Below are 15,221 nucleotides of genomic sequence, written 5' to 3' on the forward strand. Positions count from 1 at the left end.
ATTCTGAAATGCGACGACTGAAAACAACTTTAATTTTCTTCTTTACAGGGTTGGTTTGGTTTTGCTGTCATGAAGCCATTTTCAGCAGTAGGTTTCCCCGGAGCTAGACATGTCTAAGACACCTTCAGTCACATTTACTGAGTTGGTTGGTAGTTGAGGGCTTTTTCTGAGAATCAAGTCAGGGCCACTGCAAGAACAAGCGCGTGTGACTTCTGAGCCGTCTTGACAGCCCCAGCTAAGGTGCTTTTTGCACAAGGTCTTATTATTCAGCCTCTCTTGGGCTTGTTTACTTAGAGACTTGATCCCCAAGGGCAAAATTGGAAGTGACAAGGCTTGATAAAATGAGGTTAAGAGGTCGTGATATCACCAGGCATGGTGGCAAATACCTTTAATCCCAGTACCCATCTCAGGAGACAGAGGCAGGCAGATCTGTCAGTTTCAGGCCAGCCTGGTTTACATATCAAGTTCCAGTCTGGGCTACACAGTGAGATTCCATCTTTAAAAAAGAAGAAATGAGGGGCTGGGGATTTAGCACAGTGGTAGAGCGCTTACCTAGGAAGCGCAAGGCCCTGGGTTCGGTCCCCAGCTCCGGGGGAAAAAAAAAAAAAAAAAAAAAAAAACCAAAAAAAAAAAAAAAAAAAAAAAAAAAAAGAAGAAATGAAAAGTCGTGCAGTGGTGGCACACGCCTTAAGTCCCAACACTTGGGTGGCTGAAGTAGGTGTATCCTATTAGCTCGAGATCAGCCTGGGCTACAGAACAAGTTCCAGGACAGCCACGGCGCTACACATAGAAACCCTGTCTGAAAAAACCAAAGAGGAGGGGAAAAAAATAGAAAAGGAAGGGAAGAATATTTCAATACAATCTGTGATTGTTAGTGAAGAATTAACAAGTCGGCTCCAGAAACATGGATAAAATTCTTCCTGCTGTAAGATACAAAACGTCTTATTTTTCAAGCACAGAGCTGTATTGTTTCTGTAACGAAAAAGAATGCAACATTTCCCTTCAGCAAACACGGGATCACTGTGTGGAAGGACCTTGGAGGTAGATACAGCACACACCAGGGCTATCGCCGCCTCTAAGCAGATTTCATCCTTCTGGTGCAGGGAACAGATGTAAACAAGATACTCGTTTGAATACAGTAATTGCGTGGGGAAGTATTGTTGCATGAGCTTTTCTGTTGTTGTTGCTGTCTTTTAAGTTTACTCATTTCCTTGTATGCAGTGCTCTGCCCACATGTAGGCCTACACACTAGAAGAGGGCACCAGACCTCATTACAGATGGTCGTGAGCCACCATGTGGTTGCTGGGATTTGAACTCAGGACCTCTGGAAGAACAGTCAGTGCTCTCAACCACTGAGCCATCTCTCTGGCTCCACATGAGGTTTTTTGGTTTGTTTGTTTGTTTGTTTGTTTGTTTTGAAAGGGGTAAGAAAATTGTGTGTGCGCATGCACTCTTGTGTGTTACTGTGAATTGAAGTGCTTGAAGCAGGTCTTGGAAAGGTTCAGTACTAGGAACTCAATGGGGAATTACTACATAAATGTAGGCAGGAGGAAATCCCTAACCTACCCTAGGGGAGCAGGTAAAGGGCAGGGGAGGCTTCCTGAAGGTGGCCACCACTATTTTATCTGAAGGGAATGTTAGGGGCGGGGGCACGAGTGGCGGAGGAGGTAACTGGCTTTTCAAGCAAATGATGCAGAACAAAATGGGGCAGAGGTGAGAAATAGCATGGAGCCAGCACCCAGCAAAGCTATGAGTGGTATTTGTTAGTGGAACTACCTTGTGTAGAAAGATAAGCTGAGGAAAGTCAGGCCATGAAGAAACCTACACAATAGTTCACATGCAGTAAAATGACAGCCACTTTGGAAAGTCCACAGTTGCCCAAAAAGCCAATTAAAGAATCACATACGATTCGGCAATGTCACGTGTAGTTGGCATCCAAGAGAGTCAAAAAGCGTCTCTTCAACAAGTACAGAAAGGTTCACGACATGCAGCTCATCATGGTAGTCCAAAGAGAGAGAGAACTCCAAGAGGAGCCGAGCCAGATTACTGTTACCGGCTAGCAGAGCCCCTCAATCGTGTGCCCAGGAGGGTCAGGAGTTCAAGGTCTTCAGACACACAATGAGGTTGAAGTAAGCCCGAGTTCGATCCCTGGAACTAAGCCCTCACGGTGGAAGGAGAAAACCAACTCTTGCAGACTGGTCTCATTTCTATGTGTGCATGCCTGCTCCCCAAATAAACAAATACTGTTTTCAAAGGACAAACGTAATCAAAATGTATAGTCGTGCAATAAATTAGTATTCAATTACCAAAAGAATCAAGTACCCATACATGGGACAAGGATGAATATTTAAAACATGTTAGATCAAGGGCTGGAGAGATGGCTCAGTGGTTAAGAGCACCGACTGCTCTTCCTGAGGTCCTGAGTTCAAATCCCAGCAACCATATGGTGGCTCACAACCATCTATAATGGGATCTGATGCCTTCTTCTGGTGTGTCTGAAGACAGCTACAGTGTACTCATATATAATAAATAAAATATTTAACAAAAAAAAAAAACCATGTTAGATCAAAGAACCAGCCATAAAATGCCAACTGCTGTATGATTCTGTCTCACTGAAATGTGCAGAGTAGGCGTGTACAGAAGCAGACCTGGTTTAGTTGCTGCTGCTTGGATGGTATAAGGGGTCGGGAGTTCCCCAGGGATTGTGTGAAGATGCCCTGGAAGTGATAGATGCTTGTCAGACAGCACGGGGTTTCTGAGCAACAGGAAATCAGTTACTAGAAACATTATAACACTCGTGTAGCAGAAATTTAGCAGAGCTATTTTAATTGGCATGAACTCCCCAGTGATAACACCTAGGGTTTGTAAATCGTCAGAGATTGTTATCTGAGGCTTATGGAGCTCTCTTCCTAAGGATTCAGAGCCTTTGCATAACAGTCCTGAGACACACTTGGCAAATGGGAAGCCTTGTTTGACCGAGAACTGCTTAGGTAACAGTTCCTTCAAACAACCCCTAGATCAGATAAGGGGTTTTGGTAATAGCGCCTCTTGTGTAAGAATAAAGAGGCCTCTGCAAAGTGGTTAGGAATTCAGTCCATCAGAGGCTGGAGAAGGAATTCATGTAATTTAAAAATTTAGAGATATATATGTACACATAGTGGTTTGAATAAGAATGGCCCCCACTGGCTCATATGTTTGAATGCGTGGTCCCTAGTTGGTGGAAGTGTTTTGGGAAGGATTAGGAGGAGGTGTGGCCTAGGGGTTGGGGATTTAGCTCAGTGGTAGAGCGCTTGCCTAGGAAGCGCAAGGCCCTGGGTTCGGTCCCCAGCTCCAAAAAAAAGAACCAAAAAAAAAAAAAAAAAAAAAAAAAAAAGGAGGTATGGCCTTGTTGGAGGAGGAGTGTCATTGGGGGTGGGCTTTGCGGTTTCAAAAGCCCACACCAGGCCCAGTATCTGTCTCTTTCTTTCTTTCTTTTTTTTTTTTGGTTCTTTTTTTTCGGAGCTGGGGACCGAACCCAGGGCCTTGCGCTTCCTAGGCAAGCGCTCTACCACTGAGCTAAATCCCCAACCCCCTGTCTCTTTCTTTCTACCTGCTACCTGTAGATGTAAGATGCTGTTCCAGTGCCTTGCCTGCCAGCTGCCGCCATCCTCCTGGCTATGGTCAAGCATTCAACCTCTGAAATTGTAGGCACTCTCCCAATTAAATGGTTTGGGTTTTTGTTTGTTTGTTTGTTTTTGTTTTTTTGTTTTTCTTCTTTTTTGCCTTGGCCCTGGTCTCATCACAGCAATAGAAACTTGAGTAAGACATATATGTAAGACGATGCTTAATTTAGCCATTTACTATTTTTTTCTATCCTCAGTTTGTATATCTTTTTTTTTTTTTTTTTTGGTTCTTTTTTTTCGGGGCTGGGGACCGAACCCAGGGCCTTGCGCTTCCTAGGCAAGCGCTCTACCACTGAGCTAAATCCCCAGCCCCCAGTGTGTATATCTTTAAGACATCATGCTGTGTACCATAAGCATATCCAACTTTCTTTTTGTTTCTTTGAAGATCTGCTTAATAAGCTGAAGCTGTAATTCAGTTGGTAGAGTGCTTGCCTAGCGTGTACAAGACTCTGGACTTGAGCCTCACTCGGCACAGCATAAAACCAGCCAACCAAAGTCCAATGACAATAACCTGGAACAAAAAGCTAATGCCTAGAAAAGCCAGAAAGATTTATTTATTATTTTACGTGTAAGCGTGTTTGGTCTGCGTATCTGTGTACCATGTAAGTGCCTTTGGTGGCCAGAAGAGGGCATAGGATCCCTGGGTCTGGCATTATGAAGGGTTGGTTGGCTGTAAACGACCATGTGGGTTCTGGGGAATCAAACCTAAGTCCTTTGGAAGAGCAGCTCATGTTCTTAGCTGCTGACCCTCTCCAGCCCCTACTTATTTATTTTTGAAACATAAATCATGTAACTGAAAATATTTCTTCACTTACTTTTGGGTATGTGTGTGACTTTGGGAGAGTTGGCTATGCGTGCTCTTGTGACTGCAGAAGCCAGACGAGGCTGCAGCATTCCCCTGGTGCTGGAATTACAGGCCTTTGTGAGCTGCCTGGCGTGCAGGTGCTGGGAACTAAACTCGGGTTCTCTAGAACAGTAAGTGCTTTAAACTGCTGAGCCATCTCTCTAGCATCAACACGCACACAACTCAAAACTGTAGGCTGAGGCTATAGCTTAGTGGAGGAGTTCTTGCTAAGTATGTGTAAGGTCCTAGGTTCAATTCCCAATATGGAATTCGCTAGGAGCGGTTTACACATGCTTACAATCCTGGCCCTCAGGAGGCAGAGGCAAGCTTGAAGTCAGGCTCATCTACAGAGTGAGAACCAGCAGCTTACATAACAAGTCTCTGCCTCAAAACTTAATAGCCAAACATCGGAGACGGTCATCGTGGTGGTTGTACAAGGCTGTGAATATACTGAAAACTTCTCGAAGGAACGGTGATGCAGCTCAACAGTACAGCTGAGCCAGCAGCTTGAGGTCCTAGGCTCAAATTCAAGATGAGGGGAAAAATGAACTACTTTAGAACTGGTCATGATAGGGCTGGAGAGATGGCTCAGCGGTTAAGGGCACCGACTGCTCTTCCAGAGGTCCTGAGTTCAAATCCCAGCAACCACATGGTGGCTCACAACCATCTGTAATGAGATCCGATGCCCTCTTCTGGTGTGTCTGAAGACAGCTACAGTGTACTCACATATATAATAAATAAATAAAATATTTAAAAAAAAAAAAAAAAAGAACTGGTCATGATAGCATCCTGCTTTGAACCCAGCACTCGGGAGGCAGAGGCCATCAAATATCTGAGTTCGAGGCCAACCTGGTCTAGGTAGAGTCCCAGGACAGCCAGAGCACTATAGTCAGACTCTGTCTCAAGGAAAAACAACAACAAAAAAAAAACCAAAACCACAACTAGCACCACAACCACCACCAAACACCCAAAGTAAAACCAACCGGTTAAGCAAACAAAAAACCTAACCAGTTTGGTTTTTACTGGGTGATACCTGCTTATAATTCCAGCACCTGGGAAGGAGAGGCAGGAGGACCAGAAGTTCAACTGAGACCCTGTCTAAAAGAATATACAAGGGGTTGGCGATTTGGCTCAGTGGTAGAGCGCTTGCCTAGCAACCGCAGGGCCCTGGGTTCGGTCCCCAGCTCCGAAAAAAAGAAAGAAAAAAAAAGAATATACACAAATAAAGTTAAATGAAAATAAAACCACTTAACGAGGGAGTGGATTATATCGTGTGTGAACCACAGCTCAGGAAAGGGTAGGAGCCAGGCCTGGTGGTACACACACCTGCAATCCCGAGGAACTCCAGGGGAGGAGATTGACCCAACTTTAAGGCCAGCTTGGGCTACAGAGAGAGGCCCTTAAAAAACCAAAAACAAAGAACAGGAGGCAGGCAGGGTCTGAATATTTGATTTATATTTTCCAAATCAAAGTAACACAAGTGTCTAGCTAATAGAAAAGACTAGAAAGCTTTAAGAAACAGTAGCAGTCCTCCCCGCCTCTCTCCCCACCCATTGAACTAACCTCCCAGACACAAACACTTCCATATTTCTTTTTCTGGTTTCTCAAGACAGGGTTTCTCTCTGTAATCCTGACTGGGCTGGAACTTGTTCTATAGACTGGGCTGGCCTCAAACTCCTCCGAGTTCTGTCTACCTCTGCCTCTGCCTCTCCAATGCTGGGATTAAAAATGTACACCACTACAAGCTGATTTTAGACTTTTTTAAAAAAGATTTATTTATTTATTATATATAAATACATTGTAGCTGTCTTCAGACACACCAGAAGAGGGCATCGGATCCTATTACAGATGGTTGTGAGCCACCATGTGGTTGCTGGGATTTGAACTCAGGACCTCTGGAAGAGCAGTCAGTGCTCTTAACCACTGAGCCATCTCTCCAGCCCCTAGACTTTTTTTTAGACAAGTTTTTTTTTCTGTGTAGACCTGGAAATGACTCTGTAGATCAGGTTGGACTCGATCTCAGGGATCTGCCTGCCTCTACCTCCCTAATGCTGGGATTAAAGGCCTGTGTACACCATGGGTGCTGGGAGCCTGGGTAAACTGCAAACGTGCGGTCTCTCTCTCTCTCTCTCTCTCTCTCTCTCTCTCTGAGGCATGGTCTTGTTGTATCGAAACATTCGTGAACCCCAAAAGCCCAAAGACCACCAAGGAGCCGAATCTGATGCAATCACATTAGGGTCTCTTTGTTCAAACTCAAGTTTGGGCTTAACACACCACCTCTGACCCAAGGATAGTTTTAGTGGCTTAAAAGCCTTGAACACTCATCGGGACAACGTTTTATAGGAAATGACAAGCGAGGGGTCAGTGTTTGGAGCCTGGCAAGCATCTCATTGGGGGCGGGGCTACTGTGGCTGGTGCTAGGAGCCAAACCATAAACTTAACTTCTGCTTTCCTCCTAATTGGTGGTTGTTAGGCAGGGGTAGGCTTGAAACCTGGGGGTGCAGATTTGTTGGGGCAATACCCTAGAGTCTGGTGCTAGACACTGGATTTGTTGGGGAGGATAACCTGGAGACACAGATCTCGTTGGGGGTAACCTGGAAACTGGAGTTAGGTACCAGCTTGTTAGTTTACCTGAGTTCACACTTAGGTCAGGTTCTCCAACATGGAGTCTGAACCCAAAAATTTGGTCTCTCAGTCTATGTATCTGAGACCTTGGCCAGCCTGGAATTCTATGTAGCCCAGACTGGCCACGAGGTCAATGAGACCCGTCTGTGTCTGCCACTCAAGTGGCAGAGTGGCAGTACGTATTTTTGAGAAACGAGCCGTTGGCTAGACTGGCTGGCCACTGAGAGCCCAGGATCCACCCGACTCTGTGGTCCAGCACTTGGGTTTCATGCATACGCTCCCGCGCGCACCTGGATTTTCTGTGGGTGATGGGGATCTTGCTTAAGTCCTTAGGTTTGCACAGTTAGCGCTTTCTCCAGCGAGCAGTCTCCCGAGCCCCAGGTATGCTTTTAGAAGACAGAGCCGGTGGTGACTTATATGAAGAACTCATCTTGCCAGGACACTGGATTGCACCTCCCTCTCCTTTTCTCTTTCACTCCACATCTCTTCCTTTCTCGTTTCACTGTTATCATTATTTTGGATTAAATCAGCAAGCAGCGTTTAGATTATTAGGAATTTTCAAATATTATTTTGAGCTGAGTTGTGTTTGGTGGGAATAATTATGTTATTAAAACTTTGCTTTTTAATCACAAATGTATCTTTCTTTTTAAAGATTTACTTATTTTTATTTTAAGTGCACTGGTGTTTTGCTCCCATGCATGTGTGAAGGTGCCAGATCCCTTAGAATTGGAGGGGGAGACAGTTGTGAGTTGCAATGTGGGTGCTGGGAATTGAACCCAGGACCTCTGGAAGAGCAACCCGAGCTCTTAACTGCTGAGCCATCTCTCCAGCCCCAACAAATGGATCTTTATTTAAAATTCTGATCGACCTAACATTTTCCTTTAACTTGGGAACAGAGACCATCCAGGCCTTTTGCTTACATGCTGTTCTGTTCTCTCTGAGCTTTCCCAGCTTCTGGTTCCTGATTCTTTTGGGTCATTATATCCGCAACAGACACAGATGGTCCACTGGACTTTGACAACGCGGTGGCTTCTTTTGAATTTCTTCCAACTGTCCTTTTTTTTTTTTTTTTTGTATTTTTCTCCTGCAGAGGACAGTCCAGGTTCTCTGCCGAGGATTCCTTTTGGAAAGGCACGTGCACTTGCATTTTGCATTCAGAAACTGGGAAACCTTCCTGGTGTAGTCCTGTCCCTGTTTGGGGTAGATCTTGTACTTGCTGAACCCTTCATGGTGAGAGCTGCCTGCTGCTGGGAGGAAAGATAGCAAGAAGGGAGAGAGTCATGGGAGGACATTCTATAGGGCACTGGGAGAGAGATTGAAACTCTTTTACGTAATTAATGAATCATACAATTCACCCACTTTGGAGATTTTTTTTTTGTCTGTTTAGAGTTGTGTGCCCATCGTCATAACTGATTTTAGATACTTTCCTTTTTTTCCATTAATTAATTTAGCTATTCACTTTACATCCTAGTCACGGCCCCCGATTTTAGATATTTCCATTTTCCCCCTCATTTCCATTTATCCCAGTTACCCCTCTCCCTTCCAGAACTGGCCACCTACTGCTGTCTGCTGTGAATATTTCATGGAAGTTTCTCATAAATACATGACCACTTGGGACCGGTTTCTTTCACTCAGCAAGGGTCGCCTGCGCTCTAGGATGTACTAATAATGCGCCATTCCCCTTCGAAGTCATGTCACAGTCAGTTTGTATGGCTACCCCCATTATAGGATTTACCCACGTCTCAGTCGGCAGACACTGGGGTTATGTCTGATTTGGGGATATACTAAATAGTAATGAACATTTGTGCGTTCATTTGGCTAAGGGAGACTCAGCTCACAGTTGCCACAGAAACTTTTTTCTGTCTCCACCTTCACAGACTCTGTAAAAAGAAATGGGAGGCACCCTGCTGTGACTATGACTCACTCTATAATCCTCACTTCTAGAAAGGAAAGTTAACAAGGACTCAAAGCTCTCAGGAGGTGTTTGTGACACCTCCTGTCTGAAAGTATTTTTCTATTGCTGCGAGGAGACATAGTGACCAATGCAACTTACACAAGTGTTTATTGGAGGCTTGCCTACGGATTCAGAGTATTAGAGTCCATGGCCATCAATGTGAGAAACATGGAAAACAGGCAGGCAGGCATGGTGCTAGAATAGTAGCTGAGAATTTGCATCTGATCCACAAACACGAGGCAGAGAGAGAGAGAGAGCTAACTGGGCCTGGTCTGGGCTTTTTTTTTTTTTTTTTTGGAAGACTTTTTTTTTCTCTTCTTTTTTCTTTTTTTCGGAGCTGCGGACCGAACCCAGGGCCTTCCGCTTGCTAGGCAAGCGCTCTACCACTGAGCTAAATCCCCAACCCCTGGTCTGGGCTTTTGAAACTTCAAGGTCCACCCCAGTGACACACCTTCTTCAACAAGGCCACACCTCCTAATCCTTCCCAAACAGTTCCACCAACTAGGGACCAAGCATTCAAATACAGAGCCTATGGCAGCCTTCTCATCAAACCACAACACTTCCCATATGACAGACACACATTAACTGAAGGTCCAAACCTTTTCCTGGCTTCCCAGAGACAACTTGACTATAGGCTACATCAACCACAGATATAGGACCTCCTCACATCTCTGAAACCTGTAAGAGGAGACCCTGCTAAAAATTGCTAGGGCTGAGCACTCCTCAGAGCCCCTGCTGAGCTTTCTTCCTTTGCTTTCCTTTTTTTTTTTTTTTTAAAGATTTATGTATTTATTACACAGAAGTACACTGTCACTGTCTTCAGACGCACCAGAAGAGGGCATCAGATCTCATTACAGATGGTTGTGAGCTACCACGTGGTTGCTGGGAATTGAACCCAGGACCTCTGGAAGAGCAGTGAATGCTCTTAACCGCTGAACCATCTCTCCAGCCCCTGAGCTATCTTTCTATGGCATTAGTAGCACTCCTAAGAAAACTCTTTCCCAAACACAATCTACCTTAGTTTCTCTTGAACCCTAAATTCTGAGAGCTTAGATCATGTACAAGTTTTTGTGGAAACATTTTCCTTTTTCTTGGGTACACTATTTGAGCAATTTTTGAGACTTTTCAAAATAACAAGCCCCCATGTGCACCATTTTACATATTTGGTTGTGAGCCTAGCCTTTAACGGCTGAGCTATCTCTCCAGCCCCATGTGTACCGTTTTATATTCCCATCTGCAATGTATGAAGATTTCATTTATCTAGATTGTTGACAACACTTTTAAAGTCTTTCAGCATTTCGTGGGGGGAGAACTGGTATCTCAGTGTGGTTTTTATTTGCATTTCTCTGATGGTTATGACATGGAGCACCTTTTCTAGTGTTTATTGGCAATTTGTGTCTAAACAACACATCCTTCACTTATTCTTCTCTTCTTCCTCCTCTCCCTCTCTCTCCCCCTCCCCCTCCTCCTCCCCCCTCCACCTCCCCCTCCCCCTCCCCCCTCCTCCTCCCCCTCCCCCTCCCTCTCCTCCTTCTAATTCTTCTTTTTTAGACAGGGCTTCTCTTCCTCTTGAGTGCTGGGAGTAAAGGTATGCATCACTACCATGTGGTTCAACTTAGTTTCTTTTTGAACTACACAGTTCTTCTTAAAAACAGAAGTTTTAAGTTTTGGGGCTGGAGAGATGACTTAGCCTCTAGGAGCCTGGTTGCTCTTCTAGGGGACCTGGGTTCAATTCCTAGTACTCACACGACAGCTCAACCATTTGTAACTCCAGGCTCAGGTGCCCTCTTCTGGCCTGTATAGGTACTGCATTCACATGGTACATAAACATTAATGCTGGCAAAACACTCACACACATAAAATAACAGTAAAGAAAAACAACACGGGATGGAGAGATGGCTCAGGGGATAAGAACACTGACTGCTTTTCCAGAGGTCCTGAGTTCAATTCCCAGCAACCACATGGTGGCTCACAACCACTTGTGATGGGATCCGATGTTCTCTTCTGGTGTGTCTGAAGACAGTTACAGTGTACTCATATATAATAAACAAACAAATAAATACTATATTTTAAAAAGAGAAAAACACATCATTGAAATTTCAAGCTAAAAAAAAATTAGTCTTACTATTTCTTTTTTTCTTTTTTTTTTTTTCTTTTTTTCGGAGCTGGGGACCGAACCCAGGGCCTTGCGCTTGCTAGGCAAGTGCTCTACCACTGAGCTAAATCCCCAACCCCTAGTCTTACTATTTATCCTCAAGTTTTACCCAATCAGATCTGTGAAACATTCACGTTGGTTTCTCTGGTGGCTTAAATGAGAATGGTCCCTATAGGTTTTACATCTTGGTCATCAGTTGGTGGAACTCTTTGAGAACTATTTGAAGGTGTGGCCTCATTAGAGGAGGTTTGTCACTGGGAGTGGGCTTTGGAGTTTCTAAGTCCCTGCCATTCCTACTTAGCTCTCTCACTCTCTCTGCCTCATATTTGTGGGCCAGATGTAAACTCTAGCCAGCCCGTTGCCATGTTCCCTGCCATGATGGTTGTGCACTTTAACCCCCGTCCCCGCCCCTGCAACCATGGGTACCCAAATCAAATGCTTTCTTTTACAGGTTGCCTTGGTTGTGGTGTTTTCTTATGGTAATAGAAAGTTAACTAAGACAGTTTCCAAATGTCTAAGCATGTCAGATACTTCATTGGTGTCTCGCCTGCAGACTGAATATACCCTAGGGCTTACCTTCTTCTAATCTAGTTCAGGCAGGTTAGATCTTTTTTTTTTTTTTTTCTTTTTCTTTTTTTCCGGAGCTGGGGACCGAACCCAGGGCCTTGTGCTTGCTAGGCAAGCGCTCTACCGCTGAGCTAACTCCCCAGCCCCGGCAGGTTCGATCTTGACCCTTGGCACAGCTTCCATTCCAAGCATTGCACTCTAAGCCTCTGTTCCATGCCTTAGATCTGTGGCCTGTCTCTCTCCTAGTATCCAGAGCCCATCACATAGTGGACTGCAGGGGAGATGGTAACATTTCTGATTCCTTACATATCTGAATGAAATCTTTATTTTATTTCTACCTCTTTTGAGACTGGTTCTTGCTAGGATTTGATCTTCTGGCCACAAGTGATCCTCTTGTCCATTCTCTTCTGTGTGGTGAAATGACAGTTATATGACACCAGCCCCAGTTTCCCCTCACCTTTATTAATATTTGAGATGTTATAAGATTCTAGGTTGGGCTGAGGATTTAGCTCAGTGGTAGAGCGCTTACCTAGGAAGCGCAAGGCCCTGGGTTCGGTCCCCAGCTCCGAAAAAAAGAACCAAAAAAAAAAAAAAAAAGATTCTAGGTTAATAATCATTTTGCCCAGGTAAAAATATTGTGTGGGGGTTGGGGATTTAGCTCAGAGGTAGAGCGCTTGCCTAGCAAGTGCAAGGCCCTGGGTTTGGTCCCCAGCTCCGAAAAAAAAAAAAAAGAAAAAAAATATTGTATGTGTGTGTGTGTGTGTGTGTGTGTGTGTGTGTGTGTGTGCCCGAGCATGCTTTCACAGGTATATGTATGTGCAATGCCTGTGAATACCAAAAAAAGGCACCAGATTCTCTGGAACTGGAGGTACACATGGTTGTGAGGCACCATTTGGGTGCTGGTAACCAAACTTGGGTCTTCTGGGAGAGCAGCCAGTTCTCTATCCTGTTGAGCCTCTCTAGCCCCTGAGAGTTCTTTAGGAGCCACTGAACTATTCTCCTGCATTGATGGTGCTCTTCTCGCTCCTGTTCCATGTTCTCTTGTTGAAAGACTTTAAAGCCTTCTGTTTTTCTCTTCTGTTCTGAGAGTACAGACAGGTGTGTTTTAATATGATCCCTTTTCTTTCATTGTGGTAGCTAGGATCCACTAGTTGGTCTGGGCAGGCTCATTTAGTTCTGGAAAGTTTTGCTGCATTTATTTTATGATTAATCCCTTGTCCACCCATTTCCTTTTCTCATACATCCTGTTTTTTCCTTTCATATTCTTTATTACTCAGACGTTGAACTACTTGGCATGGTTCTTTAATTTCCTTAATTCGTGTGCCTGTCTCTCTGGTTCTTGGCATTTCTTTCCTGATCTGTTTTCAGCATATGATCGCAATTTATTTCTCTTGGAGCTGTCTCTGTGGAAATTTCCCAAGGCCTCCATTGAAGAGGAGCTCACCAGGGAGGTCTGCATTGCTCCTGCTGGTGCCGGGTGCTAAGTCAACGCCAGACCACTTGGAGAATTTTGCCGTGATGATTTTAGGAGGAAGAGATGCTAAAGCTTTCAGAAGTGAATAAAACTAGGATTTCAGGCAAAGTATTAAAAACATCATTCGAGGTTATGAATTCAAATATTTAAAAAGACAAAGAGAGCTTTAGCAGGCTCCTAGTTTGCAAATAATGTCAGTTGAGGAACACAGGGTACCAGTACTTTAAAAACTCCCTTAGTTGCCAATATAGGGATTCCAGCTTTATGTAGGGAATTCTGTTAGGTTTTGAACTTTGAGTAAGACTGCCATGCTGTTTCCTGTGCTTGACTGGTATCCCCGAGGCACAATGCTCAGCTGACTCTGGGTATTAGCTTTCCCTTGTTTGGTCTTAGTCCATGTTTACTTTCTTGTCAGCTCATGAACCTACTTTTTTTTTTTTTTATTCTTTTTTTCGGAGCTGGGGACCGAACCCAGGGCCTTGTGCTTGCTAGGCAAGTGTTCTACCACTGAGCTAAATCCCCAACCCCGAACCTACTTTTAAAATGCTCGTTCAGTGTCCTCCCAGCATTTGGGGGGCTGAGGTGGGAATACGGCTTGTTCCATTCCAGGGAGTCAAAGTCATACCCACTATGGGGCAAAATGACCTAAAAGCTGAGGAGCGGCCGTGCACACATTTAATCCCAGCACTGGGGAGGCAGAGGCAGGTGAGTCCCTGAGCATGAAGCCAGCCTGGTCTACAGAGTGAGTTCCAGGACAGCCACAGCTATAAAAAACAAACAAACAAAACAAAAACCAACAAAAACAAACAAACAAACAAAACACCCCCCCACATCTTAAAAACCAAAACCAAAATTGTTAATGAGGGTGCAGAGGGTACCTGGAAAAGAATGGGGGACAAGAGACGCAAAGAAGGATGCCAAGACAAGAGTCTGATCAAGGCAACAATTTTATTTTTTCCCAAGGCTGATTTTATACCATAACAGGGGTGACAGAGGGAGGGGGGAAGTGTGAAACATTTACGCAGGCCAAGGACACAGTATTCGTGTGGTCAGCTGATGTCAACAGGATGTTGGTTTTTCAGAAAGGTCACAGGTTTGTCACATCATTAGTCAGCAGGATGTTGGTTTCTCAGAAAGGTTACAGGTCATATCATTGGGCATCTTGACAGCAGATATATTTCTTAGCAAGGTCACGACTTTGTCATATCATTATTCATCCTGACCACCAGATTGGTATTAGTCTTCTGCAGCTGGCTGGGGTTTTTCCATGAACCCAGTCATATTTAACTCTAACCATAATAGTAACATCAATAATGGAGGGTTTTAAGGGCATCGCTCCCAACCCAAAATCATCAATTGTAAGACACGACAGAATAAAAAAAAAAAAATGGGGGGAGGGGATGTGAAGTAACAATTTCAGAAAAGAAAAATAAATGCCATGTATGGTGATTGTGATATTTAGACAGGTATGTGGGAACACGACTGGATCTAGGATGCCCCCCCCCCTTTCCATCTTTCTCTTGCCATTTGGCAACAATTTTGCTGTAGCTCTTAATCCGGCACTACCCACACTGTATTTGTCATATTTGCTTGTGAGCGTCAAAATGTCAAAACTTGCAGAGTGCATGCCAGGCACTGGAAAGGAAGTTCCAGAGGGAGAAAAGGAGTATCTTCCATCTAGTAAGGACATGCTGCATCATCAAAGACTTAAGGGCTCGCACATAGGACTACAACATGTGGGCGGACATCTGAGTGAAAACCATGACTCTCTGAGAGATGGTCTCTGGGGCATGCGGATGGAGCTCAGTTGGCAAAGTGACTGCCTAGCAGGCAAAAGGAACAGAGAAGGACGCTCAGCACTGCAGAAACCGGCCAAGGCTGTACACTTGTGCAATCCCAGCATGCAGGAAGCAGAACTAGGAGGATCCGAATTTCAAGGT

This window comes from Rattus norvegicus, chromosome 4, assembly GCF_021556685.1.
Source record: "Rattus norvegicus strain SHRSP/BbbUtx chromosome 4, alternate assembly SHRSP_T2T, whole genome shotgun sequence".
Lineage (NCBI taxonomy): Eukaryota > Metazoa > Chordata > Mammalia > Rodentia > Muridae > Rattus > Rattus norvegicus.